This window comes from Arachis duranensis, chromosome 4 (genome assembly GCF_000817695.3).
Source record: "Arachis duranensis cultivar V14167 chromosome 4, aradu.V14167.gnm2.J7QH, whole genome shotgun sequence".
NCBI classification, from domain to species: domain Eukaryota; kingdom Viridiplantae; phylum Streptophyta; class Magnoliopsida; order Fabales; family Fabaceae; genus Arachis; species Arachis duranensis.
The window spans coordinates 2,878,631-2,885,678 of NC_029775.3; positions in this window are offsets into that span (position 1 = coordinate 2,878,631).

The window sequence follows — 7,048 nt, forward strand, 5'->3', positions numbered from 1 at the left end:
ACTATAGGTCCAAAGATTTCACGTTTTGCAAGTAAGTCTAATTCAGCCTTCATGGCTTCTTTTCATTTTAGCCAATCATTTCTTTGTCGATATTCTTCGACTGATCTTGGCTCAAGATTCTTACTTTCATGCATGATATTTAATGCCACGTTATATGCAAATATTTCATTGACAATTGTCTTATTTCGGTCCCATTTCTCTCCTGTAAAGACATAATTTATCGAGATCTCGTCATTTTCACAAGTTTCAGGTACCTGAACGTCTTCTGGCATTAAAACTATATCAGAATTTTGGACAACTGCAGGTGTCTCTACTATGTCTTTTTCAACAGGAATAGTATTTACCTCTTTTCTCTTTCGAGGATTTTTGTCTTTGGAACCGACAGGCCTGCCACGCTTCTGGCGTGAATTTGCTTCAGTGGCTACTTGTTCTACTGGGACATCAATTCAAATTGAGGCATTTTCCGCTGGTATATAAGACTTGGTTATCCTCTTTGTATCGGAAAATGCATCAGGCAATTCATTTGCTATTCTTTGCAAATGTATAATCTTTTGAACTTCTAGTTCACATTGCCCTAATCGAGGATCTAAATGCATCAACGATGATGCATTCCAATTAAGTTCCTTTTCAGGAAGCTTATTCTCTCCCCATAATGTTGGAAATTTTGAGTCATCAAAATGACAATCAACAAACCGGGCTTTAAATACATCTCCAATTTGTATCTCAAGATACCTCACTATAGATGGAGAATCATATCCAACATATATCCCTAATTTTCTTTGGGGTCCCATTTTGGTGCGATTAGGTGGTGCAATGGGAACATATATTGCACACCCAAATATTCTTAAATGGAAAATATTTGGCTGCTGGCCAAAAGCTAATTGCGTAGGAGAGAACTGATAGTAACTTGTTGGCCTCAAATGAATAAGTGCTGCGGCATGTAAAATAGCATGCCCCCAAACCGAGGTTGGGAGATTTGTTCTCATAAGCAAGGGTCTAACAATTAATTGGAGGCGTTTAATAAGTGATTATGCTAACCCATTTTGTGTGTGAACATAAGCTATTGGATGTTCAACACTTATTTCATTAGCCATACAATAAGCGTCAAATGCTTGGGAAGTAAATTCACCAGCATTATCAAGACGAATTGCTTTAATTGGATTTTTTGGAAATTGTGCTTTTAATCGAATAATTTGAGCCAATAATCTCGCAAATGCCAGGTTGCGAGAAGATAATAAGCACACATGTGATCATCTCGAAGATGCGTCTATTAGGACCATAAAATATCTAAAAGATCCACATGGTGGATGAATATGTCCACATATATCACCTTGAATCCTTTCTAGAAATTTAGGGGACTCAAATCCAATCTTTACTGATGATGGCCTTAAAATTAACTTTCCTTGAGAACATGCAGCACAACAAAATTTACTAGATTTAAGAATCTTCTGGTTCTTTAGTGAATGTCCATGAGAGTTTTCAATAATTCTCCTCATCATGGTTGTTCCCGGATGACCCAATCGGTCGTGCCAAGTTATGAATTCATTTGAGCTAGTAAACTTCTAGTTTACAATGGCATGTGATTCAATTGCACTAATCTTGGTATAATATAACCCAGATGAAAGTGAGGGCAATTTTTCTAATATAACCTTTTTATTTGAATCATGAGTTGTGATACATAAGTACTCATGACTTCCCTCATTCATAGTCTCAATATGATATCCATTTCGGCGAATATCTTTAAAGCTCAACAAGTCTCTTCGAGACTTGGTAGACAACAATGCATTATTTATTATGAATTTTGTTCCTCCGGAAAACAAATTATAGCTCTTTCAGAACCTTCAATCACATTGCTTGAGCCAATAATAGTATTAACACATTCTTCTTTTGGCACAAAATGGGTAAAATATATATTACTTTTGAGAATAGTGTGCAAACTTGCACTATCCGCAAGGCATACATCTTCATTACATATCCTTGTCATTTTCTTCAAAAATAAATAATAATAAAATGAGTAACAATACATGCATAGTCAAATCGAATTCTTGATTGAAATTATTTTCTAAAAAATACTGCACATAATGTCATATACTAAAATTTTATTTTAAAATTTGACACATTTAATAATTTCAAAATTTATAAACATTAATATTTTATTATTTATATACATCACATTTGAAACTTAAATGCATAGAAAATAAAACTTAACAATAAGTTCTTTACATTATTTATTTACATGGATACTTAACAATCTCACATATTAAACTATTCCATCATTAATCAAATGACCAATATTTCCTTCAGGATCCTCAAAGAAATCAGATACATCATAATGAGTGGTGGAATTTTCAGCATCATTTGAAATGAAATTCGACTCTTTTTCCTTGTCGTCCTTTTTCAAAGATGCCTGGTAAAGATCGACTAGGTGCCTTGGGGTAGGACAGGTACGTGACCAATGGCCGTTTCCACCACAATGGAAACACTTATCCTCTGTTGATTTATTTTGCCCGATATTTCTTTCTTTATCTCACTTCTGGTGAGATCCTCTCTTTTGAATATAATTTCTTTTTCCTTCCATAATTTTTCTTGTTATTAAAACCTTGCAATTTACCTCTTCTAGGGTAATTTGCCGCATTTACTTCAGGAAAGGAGCAGCGCCAGCTGGGCGCGCTTCATGATTCTTTAAAAGCAACTCATTGTTACGTTCAGCAACAAGAAGGCAATAAATTAACTTAGAATATTTTTTAAATCTTTTTTTCGATACTGCTGCTGTAAGAGCACATTCGAGGCATGAAAGGTTGAAAAAGTTTTCTCTAACATATCATTATCAGATATCTTTTTCCCACATAATTTCATTCGTGAGGTGATTCGAAACATTGCAGAATCATATTCATTTATAGATTTAAAATCTTGTAGACGCAAGTGCGTCCATTCATATCAGGCCTGAGGAAGTATCACCGTTTTCTGATGATTATACCTTTTTTCAAGGTCTTTCCAAAGATCTACAGGATCTTTTAATGTGAGATATTCACTTTTCAATTCTTCGTCAAGATGACGACGAAGAAAAATCATGGCTTTGGCTTTATCCTTCTGGGATGCATTATTTTCAGCCTTAATGATATTTCCAAGATCCATTGAATCAAGATGGATTTCAGCATCTAGTATCCATGATAAATAATTGTTTCCAAATATATCAAGAGCATTGAATTCAAGATAAGAGAGTTTCGACATAATAAAAATTTATCACCTGAATCTTCCTAAAAATTTGATCAGAGTCTCGTACTGATAACGTATGGTAAAATAAATAAATAAATAAAATAAAGAGGTATACTTATATAACAATATTCACCATAATTACTTTCTCAATATAAAAATGATTAATATATTTACTAATATTAAATATGAAAAAAGAGAATAATATAAGAGAGATAATATTGTAGTTGTTACTGATGTATGTCATGTGAAGCTTAAATCTCTATTTATACACTTATGGAACATTATTTTTCCATACTTCATTTATTGAAAAACTGAGCCGTCTATATATTAATAGACATCCAACTCAACTTCTTATCACAATAGAATTGTATTTAGTATAATTCTATGTAAAAGAGGAGTAATGTTATCGAATAAAACTCACAATATACTATCCTTTATTAAAATATTTATAATTTTAGAAACGTAACATCAAAATTATTAATAGTGTTATTAGAATCAACTGTCATTATAATCACCTCTTTCATGATTACTAACAATACTTTAGAAAAGGTTAAATATAAATTTACATGTATAAGTCTAAAATAAATAAATTACTTTTAGATTATTAAAGTTCTCTAAGGCCTAATAGTCACTCGACCCACTAAACCAAATATTAATACTTTTTTCTAAAAGAAAAAAAATTAAACTAGTAATTATATCATCCATCCAACTAGAACGCAATGTACCAATTTACAATTAGGATAAATGTTGAGTCATATGTAATATTATAGACAATTTTTATATACGGAATTAATTTAAGCCACACACTAAAAATATTTCTATTTAATTCTTAAAAGATTAGATTATTCTTTTGCCACAAAGACATTTTCTTATTTTCAAATCTATTGTCTGATTCGAAAAGATTTGGTGTATATTATGAAGCACGGATATTTTGTTGAGTTGTTGTGTCTGCGTGTTAGATATGTTTTGTATACAATATTTATTGATATTTGTCTGACACGCGTGTTTACTGTTTTCATCTGTATCTTAATGAAAAATAAAAAATTCTTTTTCAGACACACTTAAATACCATCACGTGTCAATGTATCCAGTCTTATTCTTAATATATATTTTTAAAATAAATTTAGATATAATATATATTATTATTTATTAAAACAAAAAATATTTTAAATACTTGATATAACTAAAACAAGACATTAAAAAAATTAAAAATTGAGAAAGTATTAGGAACCAATATTAATTGTGTACAATGTGTACAATGAATTAAAAAAATAAAATTAAAATTAAAAATTAGATCATTAATTAATTATTTAATTTCAAAATTTAAAATTTGAAAATTAATATTAGTATTTAAATCCATTCACATTATGTACGGTTATTTTTAATCTTATCCTAACTTCCAATACACGTTTAAAACTCACCGTCATCTTCTCCGGTTCTCACCTCGCGTCACTAATTTCTTACCGGCCATACCGAGGCCGCCGCATCCTCCCACCAAGACTGTCCTCACTTCCGCCGGTCAGCCCAATGTGCCTCGCCCTACGACGCTCAGCCTAACACTGCTGCTATTTTCGTGCCTCTCTTTCGAACCAGCTTCGCTTTCTCCCATTCCTTTAAGCCTCTTCTCACCGATGATACCACCATGCTCTTCTTCTTTTTCGGATCCAAGCATGGTTAGCTTCTTTCATGATTTGAGCCCTATGCTTCACGACAGTGCCGCTTTTGTCATGACTAGTCCTTCAAAATTATGTTTCACCACAATAATAGTTTCTTCTGTTTATTCATCATCTTCTTCTATTTTAATGGTCAATTTAGGATGGTCATTTTAGTAGATATGCGGATGGTTATTTTATTTTTATGTAGATGATTATTTTGATTGGATTGAGTTTAGTTATATATAATTAAACTATATATGTTAGATATTCAATTCAATAGGTATGCGGATGATTATTTTTATCCTAAGGTGGATGGTTATTTTTATTAAGGATGAGTGACGTGTGGCAAGCCAAGTAGCGACGTTAAAATGAGATGATTATTGATGAAAGTAGGGTGGCCGCCGGTTGAAAAAGAAGAGAGTATTGGAGGATTTCACATGGTTATTTTTTTGAAATAACTAACTGTATTTTTTAAAAATTTGAAATTTGAAATTGGAGAATTTGAAATTTGAATTTTGATGTGAAATAACTGAATAAGAGTTTTTAAATTTATTATTTTGTGGATAATTTTTATTTTTAACTCATATTTGGCCAAATAAGCAACACATTGTACACATTGTATAAATATCTCATTGGTTCCTCAACGGGACTCTTAAAAATTTTAATTTATATTTTAATATCAATAAAATATCAAAATATTATTACGATTTATCTAAAAAATACTTTATATTTTATATGTATGCGTGTCTCCGTGTCATGTAACATTTTAAAATTCACGTGTCGGCGTGTCCCGTGTCGTGTCGTGTCCCGTGTCCGTGTAAGTGTCCGTGCATTATAGTGTATATATACTTTTTTTTTAAGAAATATGTATCTTTTGTTATTTGTATGACTTAAATCCATGGTTTTTATTCAAATTAAAATATTTGTTAGAGTTAATAGTTAAAATCGTCCCTAAAAGATACTTCGATCTTTATTTTCGTTCCCAAAAGATAAAATTAATCAAATTCGTTCCCAGAAGATAACCAATCTGATTGCGTTAATCCTTCCGTCATCTCCTGCACTGAGGTGTTAACTGGCAACGTGACACTCGTTTAGTGTACCCTCTTGTTGCTGATAAGATAAGTCTATTAGATCAATTTAAATTAGTCCGTAAGTCCATAAACCCTAATCTCAAATTCAATGATTGGTTGACTTGATACTCTGGTTCCCTTCCTCTCACTTCCATCTCAAATTCAATGATTGGTTGGCTTGATACTCTGGTTCTCCTTCCTCTCACTTCCATCTTCCATCTTCCTCTCATTTCTATCGTAATCTTAGAGCAATTAATTCAAACTATAGCTATATTAATTCTAACTTTAACAAAAAAATCACTTGAAACAGATGGAAAAATCTGAACTAGTTTTCCACAAGGTACTTGATGAGCATTCTCGGTTATTTCTCAATCTCTCTTCTAGCCATAACCAAAAAGTCCTTGTTAAGGACCCTTATTCTGACCTAAAAGCATGACGTACATAGATTTTGTGATTCCCTAAGTACTTGATTGGAATTGCTTCTTTTGTCCAACAAAGGGAAGTTATTTAAGGGAGGGACTTAATGCATAGTGACCCTAGAGAGTTCATGTATGAAATCAGAACTATAGTCATGTGGCAAAGATTCATCCATTTCATAATTCAACCAACCGTCTTCAGCAGATGGAGCCGGCATTCTAATCAGAATCAATAGTATCATGGAATTCATAAATTCTTCTTTGGGCGACGGCTACGGCTATGATGCAGACGACGTCGATGCGTAGACGATGGCGGTGTTGAAGGCGCAGACAGTGACGCGGACGACAGCATGAACAACCTGGGAACATGAAATCTGCTACAGAGGTGAGGTTCGATTCCTTTGGATTTGGAATTAGGGTTCATGGATTTAGGGACTAATTTGAGTTGATCTAATAAATTTATCTTATCAGCAATAAAAAGGTACATTAAGTGAGTGCCACGTTGTTAGCGAGCATTAACCACCTCAGTTGGTCATTTGAAATCGAAGTATTTTTCAGAGATAAATTTGACTATTAACTCTATTTGTTATCTTGATTATCTTCATATTTATTATTATTATTCAATATAAAAAAGTAATGTCTATTAATAGAAGTTTTTAAATTTTTTTATATTTTTAATAAAAAAAAATAT